At 62.9% G+C, this 23,298-nt stretch overlaps 3 non-coding genes across 3 annotated transcripts; all 3 read left to right on the top strand.

Annotated features, from left to right (window-relative positions):
• The first annotated feature begins 3,729 nt into the window (after positions 1-3,729).
• On the top strand, positions 3,730-3,848 carry LOC131873412 (5S ribosomal RNA). Its single transcript, XR_009371368.1, has one exon. It is a non-coding gene; the product is annotated as a 5S ribosomal RNA (ribosomal RNA).
• Positions 3,849-11,654: 7,806 nt separating this feature from the next.
• On the top strand, positions 11,655-11,773 carry LOC131873411 (5S ribosomal RNA). Its single transcript, XR_009371367.1, has one exon. It is a non-coding gene; the product is annotated as a 5S ribosomal RNA (ribosomal RNA).
• Positions 11,774-19,577: 7,804 nt separating this feature from the next.
• On the top strand, positions 19,578-19,696 carry LOC131873410 (5S ribosomal RNA). The gene has a single exon (XR_009371366.1). It is a non-coding gene; the product is annotated as a 5S ribosomal RNA (ribosomal RNA).
• Positions 19,697-23,298: the final 3,602 nt, after the last annotated feature.

Raw genomic sequence — 23,298 nt, 5'->3', positions numbered from 1 at the left:
AGGTGCACACCCGGGGCAAACCGGGCTCCGACTTCGTGCACGCCGCACCTTGGAGCACACTTCAGAGCGCTCCTTGGTGCGCACCAGGGCGCGCAACCCAGCCGAGGTGCCCACCCCGGCGAAGGTGCACGCGAGGTGCGCACCCGGGGCAAACCGGGCTCCGACTTCGTGCACGCCATGGTGCCCACCGCGGCGAAGGTGCGCACCCGGGGCAAACCGGGCTCCGACTTCGTGCACGCCGCACCTTGGAGCACACTTCGGAGCGCTCCTTGGTGCGCACCATGGTGCCCACCAGGCCGCGCAACCCAGCCAAGGTGTGCGCACCAAGGTGCACGCGAGGTGCGCACCCGGGGCAAACCGGGGTCCGACTTCGTGCACGCCGCACCTTGGAGCACACATCGGGGCGCTCCCGGGTTCGCACCGGCGTTGCGCACCGTGGTGGGCACCTCGGAGCACACCAAGGTGGGCAGCGAGGTGCGCACCTTTGATGCGATGCCTTCACTAATTTCCATAAAAGGCAAAAAAAAAACGAGATTTTAAAATTTCCGTTTTGAAAGATAGTGAGAAAAAGGGAATGCTGGTGCCATCTTGAGCCCGCCCTGGTGCGCAGCCCAGCCAAGGTTTGCGCACCAAGGTGCCCACCCTGGCGAAGGTGCGCGCCCGGGCAATTAACCCAACTTCCAACTTCGCGCGCGCCAGGGTGGGAGCGCACCCAACAACCGGGCCTGGGAAGAGCCAATGCGAGAAACCCCACCAAACTCTCTGACAAAAAAAGAGGGGGCGCTCCAGTAACCCCGCTTCGGAGCGCACCCTGGGCAAACCCAGCCAAGGTGCCCACCCCGGCCAAGGTGCAGGCGAGGTGCGCACCCGGGGCAAACCGGGCTCCGACAACGTGCACGCCGCACCTTGGAGCACACTTCGTAGCGCTCCCGGGTGCGCACCTCAGAGCACACCAAGGTGGGCAGCGAGGTGCGCACCTTTGATGCGCTGCCTTCACTAATTTCCAGAAAAGGCAAAAAAAAAAGGAGATTTTAAAATTTCCGTTTTGAAAGATAGTGAAAAAAACGGAACGCGCGTGCCATCTTGAGCCCGCCCTGGTGCGCAGCCCAGGTAAGGTGCCACCCTGGCAAAGGTGCGCACCCGGGCAATTAACCCTACTTCCGACTTCGTGCGCGCCAGGGTGGCAACCGGGCCTCGGAAGAGCCAATGCGAGAAACCCCACCAAACGCTCCGACAAAAAAAGAGGCGGCGCTCCAATAACCCCGCTTCGGAGCGCAGCCGGGGCAAACCAAGCCAAGGTGCCCACCCCGACGAAGGTGCACGCGAGGTGCGCACCCGGGGCAAACCGGGCTCCGACAACGTGCACGCAGCACCTTGGAGCACACTTCGAAGCACTCCCGGGTGCCCACCGGCGTTGCGCACCGTGGTGGGCAGCGAGGTGCGCACCTTTGATGCGCTGCCTTCACTAATTTCCAGAAAAAGGCAAAAAAAAATGAGATTTTAAAATTTCCGTTTTGAAAGATAGTGAAAAAAAAGGAACGCGGGTGCCATCTTGAGCCCGCCCTGGTGCGCAGCCCAGGCAAGGCATGCGCACCAAGGTGCCCACCCGAGGTGCACACCCGGGGCAAACCGGGCTCCGACTTCGTGCAGGCCGCACCTTGGAGCACACTTCGGAGCGCTCCTTGGTGCGCACCATGGTGCCCACCAGGGCGCACCCGAGGCAAACCGGGCTCCGACTTCGTGCACGCCGCACCTTGGAGCACACATCGGAGCGCTCCCAGGTTCGCACCAGCGTTGCGCACCTTTGATGCGCTGCCTTCACTAATTTCCAGAAAAGGCAAAAAAAAACGATATTTTAAAATTTCCGTTCTGAAAGATAGTGAAAAAAACGGAACGCGGGTGCCATCTTGAGCCCTTCCTGATGCGCAGCCCAGGCAAGTTGTGCGCACCAAGGTGCCCACCCTGGCGGAGGTGCGCGCCCGGGGCAAACCGGGCTCCGACTTCGTGCACTGCATGGTGCCCACCAAGGCGCGCAACCCAGCCAAGGTGCCCACCGCAGCGAAGGTGCACGCGAGGTGCGCACCCGAGGTGCACACCCGGGGCAAACCGGGCTCCGACTTCGTGCACGCCGCACCTTGGAGCACACTTCAGAGCGCTCCTTGGTACGCACCAGGGCGCGCAACCCAGCCAAGGTGCTCACCCCGGCGAAGGTGCACGCGAGGTGCGCACCCGGGGCAAACCGGGCTCGGACTTCGTGCACGCCGCACCTTGGAGCACACATCGGAGCGCTCCCGGGTTCGCACCAGCATTGCGCACCTTTGATGCGCTGCCTTCACTAATTTCCAGAAAAGGCAAAAAAAAGAAAAAAATGAGATTTTAAAATTTCCGTTTTGAAAGATAGTGAAAAAAACGGAACGCGGGTGCCATCTTGAGCCCGCCCTGGTGTGCAGCCCAGGCAAGTTGTGCGCACCAAGGCACCCACCCTGGCCAAGGTGGGTCACGGGGTGGGTCCTAGGGTGGGTAACGGGGTGGGTACTAAGGTGCGTGCCAAGGTGGGTCATAGGGTGGGTGCCAAGGTGGGCACCAGGGTGGGTGTGCACCAACCCTAGCCAGGGTAGGTCACGGGGTGGTTGTCGGGGTGGGCGTCAAGGAGCCAAGGTGGGTGGCAAGTAGCCAAGTTGCGTGCCAAGGTGGGTGTCGGGGTGGGTGCCAAGGATCCAAGGTGGGTGCCAAGGAACCAAGGTGGGTGTCTGGGTGGGTGCCGAGGTGGGAGCCAGGGTGGGTCCCAAGGTGAGTGCAAAGGTGGGTGCCAGGGTCAAGGTGAGTGCCAATGTGGGTTCCAAGGTGCCAGGGTCAGGGTGAGTGCCAATGTGGGTTCAAAGGTGCTAAGTTGGGTGCGAGGTTGGGTGCGAGGGTGGGTGGGTGCCAAGGTGTGCTAGGTGGAAGCCCGGGTGGGTCGGCATCCCATGGGTGTCGAGTTGGGTGCCTGATGGGTGCTTCTTGTCAAGTTTTAGTCGTCGGGACTCATTTCGAGCCTTAGAGGTCGTTTCTTGTCCGGTTGCCCTGTCTTCGACCTGGGAACCCAATTTTGGTCCTCGGGTCCCATTTTTTTTTGTCTCGCATCCCACTTTTGGCCTGTGGCCTTTTCGGGGTCGATTCTCGTTTTGGGCATCAGAGCATGTTTCTTCTCCTAAAACCCAATATTTGTTTATTAAGTCTCGGAACACATTTTTGTTCTCGTGGACCCATCATGGGTCTTGGAACGCATTTGTGGTCCTTGGGTCCCATTTTGCATCCCGAAACTTGTGTTTTGGTGCTTGATCCCTATTTTGGGTGCCCACCTTGCACCAAGTGCGCACCCGGGGCAAACCGAGCGCCTTGGTGCACCGGGGCAAGATCGAGCGTGCACCCGAGGCGCCCCGAACATGCACCAAGGTGCACTCGGCCCACATGTGAGCGCAGGTCGTTGCGCCCGAGGTGGTGTGTGGGCACCGCGTTGCAGACGGGACACTGCACGCACACGACGCCCCCTCCAGGTGCACGCACGTAGGCCGGGCCGGGTGCACACCCGACGCCCTAGCAAGGTGCGCGCACCCGGGCAGGGCTCACACTTGGCGAACGGGGCGCACTTCGCGAGGGAGGGTGTGCACCTCGACGGGGGTGGGTGGCCGGGGTGGATTCGCACGTGGGTCGCGGTTTGCTAAGTACACACTGCGACAAGCTCATAACGGGTGCGATCATACCAGCGTTAGTGCACCGGATCCCATCAGAACTCCGCAGTTAAGCGCGCTTGGGCCGGAGTAGTACTGGGATGGGTGACCTCCCGGGAAGTCCCGGTGTTGCACCCTTTTTTAGTTTTTCGCCGGGCGTCGCAATGCTATTTGAATAAACCTTTTGCCCGTTTGCGTTCTCGTCGGGGCCGGGCCGGGCCGGGGTGCGCTGCCCGCACTACCGCGCGCGCGGGGGGCGACACCGAGCGCGCACCCGAGGCGCCCCGAGCACACAGGCCACGGTGCAACCCGGGCGTTGTGCGCGCACCCCGGTGCGCCCGAGGTGCTGCGCGCGCACCCAGGTGAAATCGGTGTGCACCTCGGCCAGTGCGCGCTCGGTCGAGTCGCGCACGTTGGCCAAGGTGCACGGTGATGTTTCTTACTCTAAGGTTCCGCACCAGACGCCCGGGACAGGTGAGCGAAGCTGGGCGGGGCCGGGTGCGCGGCCGGGGCAGGTGCACGCAGCTGGAGAGAGCTTTGGAGCACACTTCGGAGCGCACCAATGATGCGCTCCATTCAAAAGTTTCCTGAAAAGGCAAAAAAAGTTGAGATTATAGAATTTCCCACTTGAGAGATTGTAAAAAAAAAAAATTTAAAATGAAGGAAACGCGGGTGCCAAGGTGTGCGCAGCCCAGCCAAGGTGTGCGCACCAAGGCGCCCACCCTGGCGAAGGTGCACGCAAGGTGCGCACCCGAGGCAAACCGGACAATTAACCCAACTTTCGACTTCGCGCGCACCTTGGAGCGCACTTCGGAGCGCTCCTTGGTGCGCACCAATCTTGGGCACCTCGGAGTGCACCATGGCGCCCACCAAGGTGCGCACCCGGGGCAAACCGAGCTCCGACTTCGTGCGCACCTTGGAGCGCACGAAAGGTGCGCACCATGGCGCCCACCAAGGTGCGCAGCCCAGCCAAGGCGTGCGCATCAAGGTGCGCACCCTGGCGAAGGTGCGCACCCGGGGCAAACCGAGCTCCGACTTCGTGCGCACCTTGGAGCGCACAAAAGGTGCGCAACCCAGCCAAGGTGTGCGCACCCCGGTCAAACCGAGCTCCGAATCGTGCGCACCAGAGGTGCACGCCATCGTGCGCACCTTGGAGCACACTTCGGAGCCCTCCTTGGTGCGCGCCGATGTTGCGCACCTCGGAGCGCACCCGGGGAAAACAATGCAATTAACCCGACTTTCGACTTCGTGGGCACCTCGGAGCGCTCTCGGGTTCGCACCTCGGAGCACACCGAGGTGCGCACCTTTGATGCGCTGCCTTCACCAATTTCCAGAAAAGGCAAGAAAACATTGAGAAGGTGTGCGCACCGAGGTGCCCACCCTGGCGAAGGTGCACGCGAGGTGCGCACCCGGGGCAAACCGGGCTCCGACTTCGTGCACGCCGCACCTTGGAGCACACTTCGGAGCGCTCCTTGGTGCGCACCAGGGCGCGCAACCCAGCCGAGGTGCCCACCCCGGCGAAGGTGCACGCGAGGTGCGCACCCGGGGCAAACCGGGCTCCGACTTCGTGCACGCCATGGTGCCCACCGCGGCGAAGGTGCACGCGAGGTGCGCACCCGGGGCAAACCGGGCTCCGACTTCGTGCACGCCGCACCTTGGAGCACACTTCGGAGCGCTCCTTGGTGCGCACCATGGTGCCCACCAGGGCGCGCAACCCCGCCGAAGGTGCACGCGAGGTGCGCACCCGGGGCAAACCGGGCTCCGACTTCGTGCACGCCGCACCTTGGAGCACACTTCGGAGCGCTCCTTGGTGCGCACCATGGTGCCCACCAGGGCGCGCAACCCCGCCGAAGGTGCACGCGAGGTGCGCACCCGGGGCAAACCGGGCTCCGACTTCGTGCACGCCATGGTGCGCACCGCGGCGAAGGTGCGCACCCGGGGCAAACCGGGCTCCGACTTCGTGCACGCCGCACCTTGGAGCACACTTCGGAGCGCTCCTTGGTGCGCACCAGGGCGCGCAACCCAGCCGAGGTGCCCACCCCGGCGAAGGTGCACGCGAGGTGCGTACCCGGGGCAAACCGGGCTCCGACTTCGTGCACGCCGCACCTTGGAGCACACTTCGGAGCGCTCCTTGGTGCGCACCATGGTGCCCACCAGGCCGCGCAACCCAGCCAAGGTGTGCGCACCAAGGTGCACGCGAGGTGCGCACCCGGGGCAAACCGGGGTCCGACTTCGTGCACGCCGCACCTTGGAGCACACATCGGGGCGCTCCCGGGTTCGCACCGGCGTTGCGCACCGTGGTGGGCACCTCGGAGCACACCAAGGTGGGCAGCGAGGTGCGCACCTTTGATGCGATGCCTTCACTAATTTCCATAAAAGGCAAAAAAAAAACGAGATTTTAAAATTTCCGTTTTGAAAGATAGTGAGAAAAAGGGAATGCTGGTGCCATCTTGAGCCCGCCCTGGTGCGCAGCCCAGCCAAGGTGTGCGCACCAAGGTGCCCACCCTGGCGAAGGTGCGCGCCCGGGCAATTAACCCAACTTCCAACTTCGCGCGCGCCAGGGTGGGAGCGCACCCAACAACCGGGCCTGGGAAGAGCCAATGCGAGAAACCCCACCAAACGCTCTGACAAAAAAAGAGGGGGCGCTCCAGTAACCCCGCTTCGGAGCGCACCCTGGGCAAACCCAGCCAAGGTGCCCACCCCGGCCAAGGTGCAGGCGAGGTGCGCACCCGGGGCAAACCGGGCTCCGACAACGTGCACGCCGCACCTTGGAGCACACTTCGTAGCGCTCCCGGGTGCGCACCTCAGAGCACACCAAGGTGGGCAGCGAGGTGCGCACCTTTGATGCGCTGCCTTCACTAATTTCCAGAAAAGGCAAAAAAAAAAGGAGATTTTAAAATTTCCGTTTTGAAAGATAGTGAAAAAAACGGAACGCGCGTGCCATCTTGAGCCCGCCCTGGTGCGCAGCCCAGGTAAGGTGCCCACCCTGGCAAAGGTGCGCACCCGGGCAATTAACCCTACTTCCGACTTCGTGCGCGCCAGGGTGGCAACCGGGCCTCGGAAGAGCCAATGCGAGAAACCCCACCAAACGCTCCGACAAAAAAAGAGGCGGCGCTCCAATAACCCCGCTTCGGAGCGCAGCCGGGGCAAACCCAGCCAAGGTGCCCACCCCGACGAAGGTGCACGCGAGGTGCGCACCCGGGGCAAACCGGGCTCCGACAACGTGCACGCAGCACCTTGGAGCACACTTCGAAGCACTCCCGGGTGCCCACCGGCGTTGCGCACCGTGGTGGGCAGCGAGGTGCGCACCTTTGATGCGCTGCCTTCACTAATTTCCAGAAAAAGGCAAAAAAAAATGAGATTTTAAAATTTCCGTTTTGAAAGATAGTGAAAAAAAAGGAACGCGGGTGCCATCTTGAGCCCGCCCTGGTGCGCAGCCCAGGCAAGGCATGCGCACCAAGGTGCCCACCCGAGGTGCACACCCGGGGCAAACCGGGCTCCGACTTCGTGCAGGCCGCACCTTGGAGCACACTTCGGAGCGCTCCTTGGTGCGCACCATGGTGCCCACCAGGGCGCGCAACCCAGCCAAGGTCTGCACACTAAGGTGCCCACCCCGGCGAAGGTGCACGCGAGGTGCGCACCCGGGGCAAACCGGGCTCCGACTTCGTGCACGCCATGGTGCCCACCGCGGCGAAGGTGCACGCGAGGTGCGCACCCGGGGCAAACCGGGCTCCGACTTCGTGCACGCCGCACCTTGGAGCACACTTCGGAGCGCTCCTTGGTGCGCACCATGGTGCCCACCAGGGCGCGCAACCCAGCCAAGGTGTGCGCACCAAGGTGCACGCGAGGTGCGCACCCGGGGCAAACCGGGGTCCGACTTCGTGCACGCCGCACCTTGGAGCACACATCGGAGCGCTCCCAGGTTCGCACCAGCGTTGCGCACCTTTGATGCGCTGCCTTCACTAATTTCCAGAAAAGGCAAAAAAAAACGATATTTTAAAATTTCCGTTCTGAAAGATAGTGAAAAAAACGGAACGCGGGTGCCATCTTGAGCCCTTCCTGGTGCGCAGCCCAGGCAAGTTGTGCGCACCAAGGTGCCCACCCTGGCGGAGGTGCGCGCCCGGGGCAAACCGGGCTCCGACTTCGTGCACTGCATGGTGCCCACCAAGGCGCGCAACCCAGCCAAGGTGCCCACCGCAGCGAAGGTGCACGCGAGGTGCACACCCGGGGCAAACCGGGCTCCGACTTCGTGCACGCCGCACCTTGGAGCACACTTCAGAGCGCTCCTTGGTGCGCACCAGGGCGCGCAACCCAGCCGAGGTGCCCACCCCGGCGAAGGTGCACGCGAGGTGCGCACCCGGGGCAAACCGGGCTCCGACTTCGTGCACGCCATGGTGCCCACCGCGGCGAAGGTGCGCACCCGGGGCAAACCGGGCTCCGACTTCGTGCACGCCGCACCTTGGAGCACACTTCGGAGCGCTCCTTGGTGCGCACCATGGTGCCCACCAGGCCGCGCAACCCAGCCAAGGTGTGCGCACCAAGGTGCACGCGAGGTGCGCACCCGGGGCAAACCGGGGTCCGACTTCGTGCACGCCGCACCTTGGAGCACACATCGGGGCGCTCCCGGGTTCGCACCGGCGTTGCGCACCGTGGTGGGCACCTCGGAGCACACCAAGGTGGGCAGCGAGGTGCGCACCTTTGATGCGATGCCTTCACTAATTTCCATAAAAGGCAAAAAAAAAACGAGATTTTAAAATTTCCGTTTTGAAAGATAGTGAGAAAAAGGGAATGCTGGTGCCATCTTGAGCCCGCCCTGGTGCGCAGCCCAGCCAAGGTTTGCGCACCAAGGTGCCCACCCTGGCGAAGGTGCGCGCCCGGGCAATTAACCCAACTTCCAACTTCGCGCGCGCCAGGGTGGGAGCGCACCCAACAACCGGGCCTGGGAAGAGCCAATGCGAGAAACCCCACCAAACTCTCTGACAAAAAAAGAGGGGGCGCTCCAGTAACCCCGCTTCGGAGCGCACCCTGGGCAAACCCAGCCAAGGTGCCCACCCCGGCCAAGGTGCAGGCGAGGTGCGCACCCGGGGCAAACCGGGCTCCGACAACGTGCACGCCGCACCTTGGAGCACACTTCGTAGCGCTCCCGGGTGCGCACCTCAGAGCACACCAAGGTGGGCAGCGAGGTGCGCACCTTTGATGCGCTGCCTTCACTAATTTCCAGAAAAGGCAAAAAAAAAAGGAGATTTTAAAATTTCCGTTTTGAAAGATAGTGAAAAAAACGGAACGCTGCGTGCCATCTTGAGCCCGCCCTGGTGCGCAGCCCAGGTAAGGTGCCACCCTGGCAAAGGTGCGCACCCGGGCAATTAACCCTACTTCCGACTTCGTGCGCGCCAGGGTGGCAACCGGGCCTCGGAAGAGCCAATGCGAGAAACCCCACCAAACGCTCCGACAAAAAAAGAGGCGGCGCTCCAATAACCCCGCTTCGGAGCGCAGCCGGGGCAAACCAAGCCAAGGTGCCCACCCCGACGAAGGTGCACGCGAGGTGCGCACCCGGGGCAAACCGGGCTCCGACAACGTGCACGCAGCACCTTGGAGCACACTTCGAAGCACTCCCGGGTGCCCACCGGCGTTGCGCACCGTGGTGGGCAGCGAGGTGCGCACCTTTGATGCGCTGCCTTCACTAATTTCCAGAAAAAGGCAAAAAAAAATGAGATTTTAAAATTTCCGTTTTGAAAGATAGTGAAAAAAAAGGAACGCGGGTGCCATCTTGAGCCCGCCCTGGTGCGCAGCCCAGGCAAGGCATGCGCACCAAGGTGCCCACCCGAGGTGCACACCCGGGGCAAACCGGGCTCCGACTTCGTGCAGGCCGCACCTTGGAGCACACTTCGGAGCGCTCCTTGGTGCGCACCATGGTGCCCACCAGGGCGCACCCGAGGCAAACCGGGCTCCGACTTCGTGCACGCCGCACCTTGGAGCACACATCGGAGCGCTCCCAGGTTCGCACCAGCGTTGCGCACCTTTGATGCGCTGCCTTCACTAATTTCCAGAAAAGGCAAAAAAAAACGATATTTTAAAATTTCCGTTCTGAAAGATAGTGAAAAAAACGGAACGCGGGTGCCATCTTGAGCCCTTCCTGATGCGCAGCCCAGGCAAGTTGTGCGCACCAAGGTGCCCACCCTGGCGGAGGTGCGCGCCCGGGGCAAACCGGGCTCCGACTTCGTGCACTGCATGGTGCCCACCAAGGCGCGCAACCCAGCCAAGGTGCCCACCGCAGCGAAGGTGCACGCGAGGTGCGCACCCGAGGTGCACACCCGGGGCAAACCGGGCTCCGACTTCGTGCACGCCGCACCTTGGAGCACACTTCAGAGCGCTCCTTGGTACGCACCAGGGCGCGCAACCCAGCCAAGGTGCTCACCCCGGCGAAGGTGCACGCGAGGTGCGCACCCGGGGCAAACCGGGCTCGGACTTCGTGCACGCCGCACCTTGGAGCACACATCGGAGCGCTCCCGGGTTCGCACCAGCATTGCGCACCTTTGATGCGCTGCCTTCACTAATTTCCAGAAAAGGCAAAAAAAAGAAAAAAATGAGATTTTAAAATTTCCGTTTTGAAAGATAGTGAAAAAAACGGAACGCGGGTGCCATCTTGAGCCCGCCCTGGTGTGCAGCCCAGGCAAGTTGTGCGCACCAAGGCACCCACCCTGGCCAAGGTGGGTCACGGGGTGGGTCCTAGGGTGGGTAACGGGGTGGGTACTAAGGTGCGTGCCAAGGTGGGTCATAGGGTGGGTGCCAAGGTGGGCACCAGGGTGGGTGTGCACCAACCCTAGCCAGGGTAGGTCACGGGGTGGTTGTCGGGGTGGGCGTCAAGGAGCCAAGGTGGGTGGCAAGTAGCCAAGTTGCGTGCCAAGGTGGGTGTCGGGGTGGGTGCCAAGGATCCAAGGTGGGTGCCAAGGAACCAAGGTGGGTGTCTGGGTGGGTGCCGAGGTGGGAGCCAGGGTGGGTCCCAAGGTGAGTGCAAAGGTGGGTGCCAGGGTCAAGGTGAGTGCCAATGTGGGTTCCAAGGTGCCAGGGTCAGGGTGAGTGCCAATGTGGGTTCAAAGGTGCTAAGTTGGGTGCGAGGTTGGGTGCGAGGGTGGGTGGGTGCCAAGGTGTGCTAGGTGGAAGCCCGGGTGGGTCGGCATCCCATGGGTGTCGAGTTGGGTGCCTGATGGGTGCTTCTTGTCAAGTTTTAGTCGTCGGGACTCATTTCGAGCCTTAGAGGTCGTTTCTTGTCCGGTTGCCCTGTCTTCGACCTGGGAACCCAATTTTGGTCCTCGGGTCCCATTTTTTTTTGTCTCGCATCCCACTTTTGGCCTGTGGCCTTTTCGGGGTCGATTCTCGTTTTGGGCATCAGAGCATGTTTCTTCTCCTAAAACCCAATATTTGTTTATTAAGTCTCGGAACACATTTTTGTTCTCGTGGACCCATCATGGGTCTTGGAACGCATTTGTGGTCCTTGGGTCCCATTTTGCATCCCGAAACTTGTGTTTTGGTGCTTGATCCCTATTTTGGGTGCCCACCTTGCACCAAGTGCGCACCCGGGGCAAACCGAGCGCCTTGGTGCACCGGGGCAAGATCGAGCGTGCACCCGAGGCGCCCCGAACATGCACCAAGGTGCACTCGGCCCACATGTGAGCGCAGGTCGTTGCGCCCGAGGTGGTGTGTGGGCACCGCGTTGCAGACGGGACACTGCACGCACACGACGCCCCCTCCAGGTGCACGCACGTAGGCCGGGCCGGGTGCACACCCGACGCCCTAGCAAGGTGCGCGCACCCGGGCAGGGCTCACACTTGGCGAACGGGGCGCACTTCGCGAGGGAGGGTGTGCACCTCGACGGGGGTGGGTGGCCGGGGTGGATTCGCACGTGGGTCGCGGTTTGCTAAGTACACACTGCGACAAGCTCATAACGGGTGCGATCATACCAGCGTTAGTGCACCGGATCCCATCAGAACTCCGCAGTTAAGCGCGCTTGGGCCGGAGTAGTACTGGGATGGGTGACCTCCCGGGAAGTCCCGGTGTTGCACCCTTTTTTAGTTTTTCGCCGGGCGTCGCAATGCTATTTGAATAAACCTTTTGCCCGTTTGCGTTCTCGTCGGGGCCGGGCCGGGCCGGGGTGCGCTGCCCGCACTACCGCGCGCGCGGGGGCGACACCGAGCGCGCACCCGAGGCGCCCCGAGCACACAGGCCACGGTGCAACCCGGGCGTTGTGCGCGCACCCCGGTGCGCCCGAGGTGCTGCGCGCGCACCCAGGTGAAATCGGTGTGCACCTCGGCCAGTGCGCGCTCGGTCGAGTCGCGCACGTTGGCCAAGGTGCACGGTGATGTTTCTTACTCTAAGGTTCCGCACCAGACGCCCGGGACAGGTGAGCGAAGCTGGGCGGGGCCGGGTGCGCGGCCGGGGCAGGTGCACGCAGCTGGAGAGAGCTTTGGAGCACACTTCGGAGCGCACCAATGATGCGCTCCATTCAAAAGTTTCCTGAAAAGGCAAAAAAAGTTGAGATTATAGAATTTCCCACTTGAGAGATTGTAAAAAAAAAAAATTTAAAATGAAGGAAACGCGGGTGCCAAGGTGTGCGCAGCCCAGCCAAGGTGTGCGCACCAAGGCGCCCACCCTGGCGAAGGTGCACGCAAGGTGCGCACCCGAGGCAAACCGGACAATTAACCCAACTTTCGACTTCGCGCGCACCTTGGAGCGCACTTCGGAGCGCTCCTTGGTGCGCACCAATCTTGGGCACCTCGGAGTGCACCATGGCGCCCACCAAGGTGCGCACCCGGGGCAAACCGAGCTCCGACTTCGTGCGCACCTTGGAGCGCACGAAAGGTGCGCACCATGGCGCCCACCAAGGTGCGCAGCCCAGCCAAGGCGTGCGCATCAAGGTGCGCACCCTGGCGAAGGTGCGCACCCGGGGCAAACCGAGCTCCGACTTCGTGCGCACCTTGGAGCGCACAAAAGGTGCGCAACCCAGCCAAGGTGTGCGCACCCCGGTCAAACCGAGCTCCGAATCGTGCGCACCAGAGGTGCACGCCATCGTGCGCACCTTGGAGCACACTTCGGAGCCCTCCTTGGTGCGCGCCGATGTTGCGCACCTCGGAGCGCACCCGGGGAAAACAATGCAATTAACCCGACTTTCGACTTCGTGGGCACCTCGGAGCGCTCTCGGGTTCGCACCTCGGAGCACACCGAGGTGCGCACCTTTGATGCGCTGCCTTCACCAATTTCCAGAAAAGGCAAGAAAACATTGAGAAGGTGTGCGCACCGAGGTGCCCACCCTGGCGAAGGTGCACGCGAGGTGCGCACCCGGGGCAAACCGGGCTCCGACTTCGTGCACGCCGCACCTTGGAGCACACTTCGGAGCGCTCCTTGGTGCGCACCAGGGCGCGCAACCCAGCCGAGGTGCCCACCCCGGCGAAGGTGCACGCGAGGTGCGCACCCGGGGCAAACCGGGCTCCGACTTCGTGCACGCCATGGTGCCCACCGCGGCGAAGGTGCACGCGAGGTGCGCACCCGGGGCAAACCGGGCTCCGACTTCGTGCACGCCGCACCTTGGAGCACACTTCGGAGCGCTCCTTGGTGCGCACCATGGTGCCCACCAGGGCGCGCAACCCCGCCGAAGGTGCACGCGAGGTGCGCACCCGGGGCAAACCGGGCTCCGACTTCGTGCACGCCGCACCTTGGAGCACACTTCGGAGCGCTCCTTGGTGCGCACCATGGTGCCCACCAGGGCGCGCAACCCCGCCGAAGGTGCACGCGAGGTGCGCACCCGGGGCAAACCGGGCTCCGACTTCGTGCACGCCATGGTGCGCACCGCGGCGAAGGTGCGCACCCGGGGCAAACCGGGCTCCGACTTCGTGCACGCCGCACCTTGGAGCACACTTCGGAGCGCTCCTTGGTGCGCACCAGGGCGCGCAACCCAGCCGAGGTGCCCACCCCGGCGAAGGTGCACGCGAGGTGCGTACCCGGGGCAAACCGGGCTCCGACTTCGTGCACGCCGCACCTTGGAGCACACTTCGGAGCGCTCCTTGGTGCGCACCATGGTGCCCACCAGGCCGCGCAACCCAGCCAAGGTGTGCGCACCAAGGTGCACGCGAGGTGCGCACCCGGGGCAAACCGGGGTCCGACTTCGTGCACGCCGCACCTTGGAGCACACATCGGGGCGCTCCCGGGTTCGCACCGGCGTTGCGCACCGTGGTGGGCACCTCGGAGCACACCAAGGTGGGCAGCGAGGTGCGCACCTTTGATGCGATGCCTTCACTAATTTCCATAAAAGGCAAAAAAAAAACGAGATTTTAAAATTTCCGTTTTGAAAGATAGTGAGAAAAAGGGAATGCTGGTGCCATCTTGAGCCCGCCCTGGTGCGCAGCCCAGCCAAGGTGTGCGCACCAAGGTGCCCACCCTGGCGAAGGTGCGCGCCCGGGCAATTAACCCAACTTCCAACTTCGCGCGCGCCAGGGTGGGAGCGCACCCAACAACCGGGCCTGGGAAGAGCCAATGCGAGAAACCCCACCAAACGCTCTGACAAAAAAAGAGGGGGCGCTCCAGTAACCCCGCTTCGGAGCGCACCCTGGGCAAACCCAGCCAAGGTGCCCACCCCGGCCAAGGTGCAGGCGAGGTGCGCACCCGGGGCAAACCGGGCTCCGACAACGTGCACGCCGCACCTTGGAGCACACTTCGTAGCGCTCCCGGGTGCGCACCTCAGAGCACACCAAGGTGGGCAGCGAGGTGCGCACCTTTGATGCGCTGCCTTCACTAATTTCCAGAAAAGGCAAAAAAAAAAGGAGATTTTAAAATTTCCGTTTTGAAAGATAGTGAAAAAAACGGAACGCGCGTGCCATCTTGAGCCCGCCCTGGTGCGCAGCCCAGGTAAGGTGCCCACCCTGGCAAAGGTGCGCACCCGGGCAATTAACCCTACTTCCGACTTCGTGCGCGCCAGGGTGGCAACCGGGCCTCGGAAGAGCCAATGCGAGAAACCCCACCAAACGCTCCGACAAAAAAAGAGGCGGCGCTCCAATAACCCCGCTTCGGAGCGCAGCCGGGGCAAACCCAGCCAAGGTGCCCACCCCGACGAAGGTGCACGCGAGGTGCGCACCCGGGGCAAACCGGGCTCCGACAACGTGCACGCAGCACCTTGGAGCACACTTCGAAGCACTCCCGGGTGCCCACCGGCGTTGCGCACCGTGGTGGGCAGCGAGGTGCGCACCTTTGATGCGCTGCCTTCACTAATTTCCAGAAAAAGGCAAAAAAAAATGAGATTTTAAAATTTCCGTTTTGAAAGATAGTGAAAAAAAAGGAACGCGGGTGCCATCTTGAGCCCGCCCTGGTGCGCAGCCCAGGCAAGGCATGCGCACCAAGGTGCCCACCCGAGGTGCACACCCGGGGCAAACCGGGCTCCGACTTCGTGCAGGCCGCACCTTGGAGCACACTTCGGAGCGCTCCTTGGTGCGCACCATGGTGCCCACCAGGGCGCGCAACCCAGCCAAGGTCTGCACACTAAGGTGCCCACCCCGGCGAAGGTGCACGCGAGGTGCGCACCCGGGGCAAACCGGGCTCCGACTTCGTGCACGCCATGGTGCCCACCGCGGCGAAGGTGCACGCGAGGTGCGCACCCGGGGCAAACCGGGCTCCGACTTCGTGCACGCCGCACCTTGGAGCACACTTCGGAGCGCTCCTTGGTGCGCACCATGGTGCCCACCAGGGCGCGCAACCCAGCCAAGGTGTGCGCACCAAGGTGCACGCGAGGTGCGCACCCGGGGCAAACCGGGGTCCGACTTCGTGCACGCCGCACCTTGGAGCACACATCGGAGCGCTCCCAGGTTCGCACCAGCGTTGCGCACCTTTGATGCGCTGCCTTCACTAATTTCCAGAAAAGGCAAAAAAAAACGATATTTTAAAATTTCCGTTCTGAAAGATAGTGAAAAAAACGGAACGCGGGTGCCATCTTGAGCCCTTCCTGGTGCGCAGCCCAGGCAAGTTGTGCGCACCAAGGTGCCCACCCTGGCGGAGGTGCGCGCCCGGGGCAAACCGGGCTCCGACTTCGTGCACTGCATGGTGCCCACCAAGGCGCGCAACCCAGCCAAGGTGCCCACCGCAGCGAAGGTGCACGCGAGGTGCACACCCGGGGCAAACCGGGCTCCGACTTCGTGCACGCCGCACCTTGGAGCACACTTCAGAGCGCTCCTTGGTGCGCACCAGGGCGCGCAACCCAGCCGAGGTGCCCACCCCGGCGAAGGTGCACGCGAGGTGCGCACCCGGGGCAAACCGGGCTCCGACTTCGTGCACGCCATGGTGCCCACCGCGGCGAAGGTGCGCACCCGGGGCAAACCGGGCTCCGACTTCGTGCACGCCGCACCTTGGAGCACACTTCGGAGCGCTCCTTGGTGCGCACCATGGTGCCCACCAGGCCGCGCAACCCAGCCAAGGTGTGCGCACCAAGGTGCACGCGAGGTGCGCACCCGGGGCAAACCGGGGTCCGACTTCGTGCACGCCGCACCTTGGAGCACACATCGGGGCGCTCCCGGGTTCGCACCGGCGTTGCGCACCGTGGTGGGCACCTCGGAGCACACCAAGGTGGGCAGCGAGGTGCGCACCTTTGATGCGATGCCTTCACTAATTTCCATAAAAGGCAAAAAAAAAACGAGATTTTAAAATTTCCGTTTTGAAAGATAGTGAGAAAAAGGGAATGCTGGTGCCATCTTGAGCCCGCCCTGGTGCGCAGCCCAGCCAAGGTTTGCGCACCAAGGTGCCCACCCTGGCGAAGGTGCGCGCCCGGGCAATTAACCCAACTTCCAACTTCGCGCGCGCCAGGGTGGGAGCGCACCCAACAACCGGGCCTGGGAAGAGCCAATGCGAGAAACCCCACCAAACTCTCTGACAAAAAAAGAGGGGGCGCTCCAGTAACCCCGCTTCGGAGCGCACCCTGGGCAAACCCAGCCAAGGTGCCCACCCCGGCCAAGGTGCAGGCGAGGTGCGCACCCGGGGCAAACCGGGCTCCGACAACGTGCACGCCGCACCTTGGAGCACACTTCGTAGCGCTCCCGGGTGCGCACCTCAGAGCACACCAAGGTGGGCAGCGAGGTGCGCACCTTTGATGCGCTGCCTTCACTAATTTCCAGAAAAGGCAAAAAAAAAAGGAGATTTTAAAATTTCCGTTTTGAAAGATAGTGAAAAAAACGGAACGCGCGTGCCATCTTGAGCCCGCCCTGGTGCGCAGCCCAGGTAAGGTGCCACCCTGGCAAAGGTGCGCACCCGGGCAATTAACCCTACTTCCGACTTCGTGCGCGCCAGGGTGGCAACCGGGCCTCGGAAGAGCCAATGCGAGAAACCCCACCAAACGCTCCGACAAAAAAAGAGGCGGCGCTCCAATAACCCCGCTTCGGAGCGCAGCCGGGGCAAACCAAGCCAAGGTGCCCACCCCGACGAAGGTGCACGCGAGGTGCGCACCCGGGGCAAACCGGGCTCCGACAACGTGCACGCAGCACCTTGGAGCACACTTCGAAGCACTCCCGGGTGCCCACCGGCGTTGCGCACCGTGGTGGGCAGCGAGGTGCGCACCTTTGATGCGCTGCCTTCACTAATTTCCAGAAAAAGGCAAAAAAAAATGAGATTTTAAAATTTCCGTTTTGAAAGATAGTGAAAAAAAAGGAACGCGGGTGCCATCTTGAGCCCGCCCTGGTGCGCAGCCCAGGCAAGGCATGCGCACCAAGGTGCCCACCCGAGGTGCACACCCGGGGCAAACCGGGCTCCGACTTCGTGCAGGCCGCACCTTGGAGCACACTTCGGAGCGCTCCTTGGTGCGCACCATGGTGCCCACCAGGGCGCACCCGAGGCAAACCGGGCTCCGACTTCGTGCACGCCGCACCTTGGAGCACACATCGGAGCGCTCCCAGGTTCGCACCAGCGTTGCGCACCTTTGATGCGCTGCCTTCACTAATTTCCAGAAAAGGCAAAAAAAAACGATATTTTAAAATTTCCGTTCTGAAAGATAGTGAAAAAAACGGAACGCGGGTGCCATCTTGAGCCCTTCCTGATGCGCAGCCCAGGCAAGTTGTGCGCACCAAGGTGCCCACCCTGGCGGAGGTGCGCGCCCGGGGCAAACCGGGCTCCGACTTCGTGCACTGCATGGTGCCCACCAAGGCGCGCAACCCAGCCAAGGTGCCCACCGCAGCGAAGGTGCACGCGAGGTGCGCACCCGAGGTGCACACCCGGGGCAAACCGGGCTCCGACTTCGTGCACGCCGCACCTTGGAGCACACTTCAGAGCGCTCCTTGGTACGCACCAGGGCGCGCAACCCAGCCAAGGTGCTCACCCCGGCGAAGGTGCACGCGAGGTGCGCACCCGGGGCAAACCGGGCTCGGACTTCGTGCACGCCGCACCTTGGAGCACACATCGGAGCGCTCCCGGGTTCGCACCAGCATTGCGCACCTTTGATGCGCTGCCTTCACTAATTTCCAGAAAAGGCAAAAAAAAGAAAAAAATGAGATTTTAAAATTTCCGTTTTGAAAGATAGTGAAAAAAACGGAACGCGGGTGCCATCTTGAGCCCGCCCTGGTGTGCAGCCCAGGCAAGTTGTGCGCACCAAGGCACCCACCCTGGCCAAGGTGGGTCACGGGGTGGGTCCTAGGGTGGGTAACGGGGTGGGTACTAAGGTGCGTGCCAAGGTGGGTCATAGGGTGGGTGCCAAGGTGGGCACCAGGGTGGGTGTGCACCAACCCTAGCCAGGGTAGGTCACGGGGTGGTTGTCGGGGTGGGCGTCAAGGAGCCAAGGTGGGTGGCAAGTAGCCAAGTTGCGTGCCAAGGTGGGTGTCGGGGTGGGTGCCAAGGATCCAAGGTGGGTGCCAAGGAACCAAGGTGGGTGTCTGGGTGGGTGCCGAGGTGGGAGCCAGGGTGGGTCCCAAGGTGAGTGCAAAGGTGGGTGCCAGGGTCAAGGTGAGTGCCAATGTGGGTTCCAAGGTGCCAGGGTCAGGGTGAGTGCCAATGTGGGTTCAAAGGTGCTAAGTTGGGTGCGAGGTTGGGTGCGAGGGTGGGTGGGTGCCAAGGTGTGCTAGGTGGAAGCCCGGGTGGGTCGGCATCCCATGGGTGTCGAGTTGGGTGCCTGATGGGTGCTTCTTGTCAAGTTTTAGTCGTCGGGACTCATTTCGAGCCTTAGAGGTCGTTTCTTGTCCGGTTGCCCTGTCTTCGACCTGGGAACCCAATTTTGGTCCTCGGGTCCCATTTTTTTTTGTCTCGCATCCCACTTTTGGCCTGTGGCCTTTTCGGGGTCGATTCTCGTTTTGGGCATCAGAGCATGTTTCTTCTCCTAAAACCCAATATTTGTTTATTAAGTCTCGGAACACATTTTTGTTCTCGTGGACCCATCATGGGTCTTGGAACGCATTTGTGGTCCTTGGGTCCCATTTTGCATCCCGAAACTTGTGTTTTGGTGCTTGATCCCTATTTTGGGTGCCCACCTTGCACCAAGTGCGCACCCGGGGCAAACCGAGCGCCTTGGTGCACCGGGGCAAGATCGAGCGTGCACCCGAGGCGCCCCGAACATGCACCAAGGTGCACTCGGCCCACATGTGAGCGCAGGTCGTTGCGCCCGAGGTGGTGTGTGGGCACCGCGTTGCAGACGGGACACTGCACGCACACGACGCCCCCTCCAGGTGCACGCACGTAGGCCGGGCCGGGTGCACACCCGACGCCCTAGCAAGGTGCGCGCACCCGGGCAGGGCTCACACTTGGCGAACGGGGCGCACTTCGCGAGGGAGGGTGTGCACCTCGACGGGGGTGGGTGGCCGGGGTGGATTCGCACGTGGGTCGCGGTTTGCTAAGTACACACTGCGACAAGCTCATAACGGGTGCGATCATACCAGCGTTAGTGCACCGGATCCCATCAGAACTCCGCAGTTAAGCGCGCTTGGGCCGGAGTAGTACTGGGATGGGTGACCTCCCGGGAAGTCCCGGTGTTGCACCCTTTTTTAGTTTTTCGCCGGGCGTCGCAATGCTATTTGAATAAACCTTTTGCCCGTTTGCGTTCTCGTCGGGGCCGGGCCGGGCCGGGGTGCGCTGCCCGCACTACCGCGCGCGCGGGGGCGACACCGAGCGCGCACCCGAGGCGCCCCGAGCACACAGGCCACGGTGCAACCCGGGCGTTGTGCGCGCACCCCGGTGCGCCCGAGGTGCTGCGCGCGCACCCAGGTGAAATCGGTGTGCACCTCGGCCAGTGCGCGCTCGGTCGAGTCGCGCACGTTGGCCAAGGTGCACGGTGATGTTTCTTACTCTAAGGTTCCGCACCAGACGCCCGGGACAGGTGAGCGAAGCTGGGCGGGGCCGGGTGCGCGGCCGGGGCAGGTGCACGCAGCTGGAGAGAGCTTTGGAGCACACTTCGGAGCGCACCAATGATGCGCTCCATTCAAAAGTTTCCTGAAAAGGCAAAAAAAGTTGAGATTATAGAATTTCCCACTTGAGAGATTGTAAAAAAAAAAAATTTAAAATGAAGGAAACGCGGGTGCCAAGGTGTGCGCAGCCCAGCCAAGGTGTGCGCACCAAGGCGCCCACCCTGGCGAAGGTGCACGCAAGGTGCGCACCCGAGGCAAACCGGACAATTAACCCAACTTTCGACTTCGCGCGCACCTTGGAGCGCACTTCGGAGCGCTCCTTGGTGCGCACCAATCTTGGGCACCTCGGAGTGCACCATGGCGCCCACCAAGGTGCGCACCCGGGGCAAACCGAGCTCCGACTTCGTGCGCACCTTGGAGCGCACGAAAGGTGCGCACCATGGCGCCCACCAAGGTGCGCAGCCCAGCCAAGGCGTGCGCATCAAGGTGCGCACCCTGGCGAAGGTGCGCACCCGGGGCAAACCGAGCTCCGACTTCGTGCGCACCTTGGAGCGCACAAAAGGTGCGCAACCCAGCCAAGGTGTGCGCACCCCGGTCAAACCGAGCTCCGAATCGTGCGCACCAGAGGTGCACGCCATCGTGCGCACCTTGGAGCACACTTCGGAGCCCTCCTTGGTGCGCGCCGATGTTGCGCACCTCGGAGCGCACCCGGGGAAAACAATGCAATTAACCCGACTTTCGACTTCGTGGGCACCTCGGAGCGCTCTCGGGTTCGCACCTCGGAGCACACCGAGGTGCGCACCTTTGATGCGCTGCCTTCACCAATTTCCAGAAAAGGCAAGAAAACATTGAGAAGGTGTGCGCACCGAGGTGCCCACCCTGGCGAAGGTGCACGCGAGGTGCGCACCCGGGGCAAACCGGGCTCCGACTTCGTGCACGCCGCACCTTGGAGCACACTTCGGAGCGCTCCTTGGTGCGCACCAGGGCGCGCAACCCAGCCGAGGTGCCCACCCCGGCGAAGGTGCACGCGAGGTGCGCACCCGGGGCAAACCGGGCTCCGACTTCGTGCACGCCATGGTGCCCACCGCGGCGAAGGTGCACGCGAGGTGCGCACCCGGGGCAAACCGGGCTCCGACTTCGTGCACGCCGCACCTTGGAGCACACTTCGGAGCGCTCCTTGGTGCGCACCATGGTGCCCACCAGGGCGCGCAACCCCGCCGAAGGTGCACGCGAGGTGCGCACCCGGGGCAAACCGGGCTCCGACTTCGTGCACGCCGCACCTTGGAGCACACTTCGGAGCGCTCCTTGGTGCGCACCATGGTGCCCACCAGGGCGCGCAACCCCGCCGAAGGTGCACGCGAGGTGCGCACCCGGGGCAAACCGGGCTCCGACTTCGTGCACGCCATGGTGCGCACCGCGGCGAAGGTGCGCACCCGGGGCAAACCGGGCTCCGACTTCGTGCACGCCGCACCTTGGAGCACACTTCGGAGCGCTCCTTGGTGCGCACCAGGGCGCGCAACCCAGCCGAGGTGCCCACCCCGGCGAAGGTGCACGCGAGGTGCGTACCCGGGGCAAACCGGGCTCCGACTTCGTGCACGCCGCACCTTGGAGCACACTTCGGAGCGCTCCTTGGTGCGCACCATGGTGCCCACCAGGCCGCGCAACCCAGCCAAGGTGTGCGCACCAAGGTGCACGCGAGGTGCGCACCCGGGGCAAACCGGGGTCCGACTTCGTGCACGCCGCACCTTGGAGCACACATCGGGGCGCTCCCGGGTTCGCACCGGCGTTGCGCACCGTGGTGGGCACCTCGGAGCACACCAAGGTGGGCAGCGAGGTGCGCACCTTTGATGCGATGCCTTCACTAATTTCCATAAAAGGCAAAAAAAAAACGAGATTTTAAAATTTCCGTTTTGAAAGATAGTGAGAAAAAGGGAATGCTGGTGCCATCTTGAGCCCGCCCTGGTGCGCAGCCCAGCCAAGGTGTGCGCACCAAGGTGCCCACCCTGGCGAAGGTGCGCGCCCGGGCAATTAACCCAACTTCCAACTTCGCGCGCGCCAGGGTGGGAGCGCACCCAACAACCGGGCCTGGGAAGAGCCAATGCGAGAAACCCCACCAAACGCTCTGACAAAAAAAGAGGGGGCGCTCCAGTAACCCCGCTTCGGAGCGCACCCTGGGCAAACCCAGCCAAGGTGCCCACCCCGGCCAAGGTGCAGGCGAGGTGCGCACCCGGGGCAAACCGGGCTCCGACAACGTGCACGCCGCACCTTGGAGCACACTTCGTAGCGCTCCCGGGTGCGCACCTCAGAGCACACCAAGGTGGGCAGCGAGGTGCGCACCTTTGATGCGCTGCCTTCACTAATTTCCAGAAAAGGCAAAAAAAAAAGGAGATTTTAAAATTTCCGTTTTGAAAGATAGTGAAAAAAACGGAACGCGCGTGCCATCTTGAGCCCGCCCTGGTGCGCAGCCCAGGTAAGGTGCCCACCCTGGCAAAGGTGCGCACCCGGGCAATTAACCCTACTTCCGACTTCGTGCGCGCCAGGGTGGCAACCGGGCCTCGGAAGAGCCAATGCGAGAAACCCCACCAAACGCTCCGACAAAAAAAGAGGCGGCGCTCCAATAACCCCGCTTCGGAGCGCAGCCGGGGCAAACCCAGCCAAGGTGCCCACCCCGACGAAGGTGCACGCGAGGTGCGCACCCGGGGCAAACCGGGCTCCGACAACGTGCACGCAGCACCTTGGAGCACACTTCGAAGCACTCCCGGGTGCCCACCGGCGTTGCGCACCGTGGTGGGCAGCGAGGTGCGCACCTTTGATGCGCTGCCTTCACTAATTTCCAGAAAAAGGCAAAAAAAAATGAGATTTTAAAATTTCCGTTTTGAAAGATAGTGAAAAAAAAGGAACGCGGGTGCCATCTTGAGCCCGCCCTGGTGCGCAGCCCAGGCAAGGCATGCGCACCAAGGTGCCCACCCGAGGTGCACACCCGGGGCAAACCGGGCTCCGACTTCGTGCAGGCCGCACCTTGGAGCACACTTCGGAGCGCTCCTTGGTGCGCACCATGGTGCCCACCAGGGCGCGCAACCCAGCCAAGGTCTGCACACTAAGGTGCCCACCCCGGCGAAGGTGCACGCGAGGTGCGCACCCGGGGCAAACCGGGCTCCGACTTCGTGCACGCCATGGTGCCCACCGCGGCGAAGGTGCACGCGAGGTGCGCACCCGGGGCAAACCGGGCTCCGACTTCG

Source organism: Cryptomeria japonica, unplaced genomic scaffold (assembly GCF_030272615.1).
Source record: "Cryptomeria japonica unplaced genomic scaffold, Sugi_1.0 HiC_scaffold_1675, whole genome shotgun sequence".
Taxonomy (NCBI): domain Eukaryota; kingdom Viridiplantae; phylum Streptophyta; class Pinopsida; order Cupressales; family Cupressaceae; genus Cryptomeria; species Cryptomeria japonica.
Note: the sequence above shows the minus strand (reverse complement) of the source record. Positions and strands in the feature narration are given on the sequence as shown.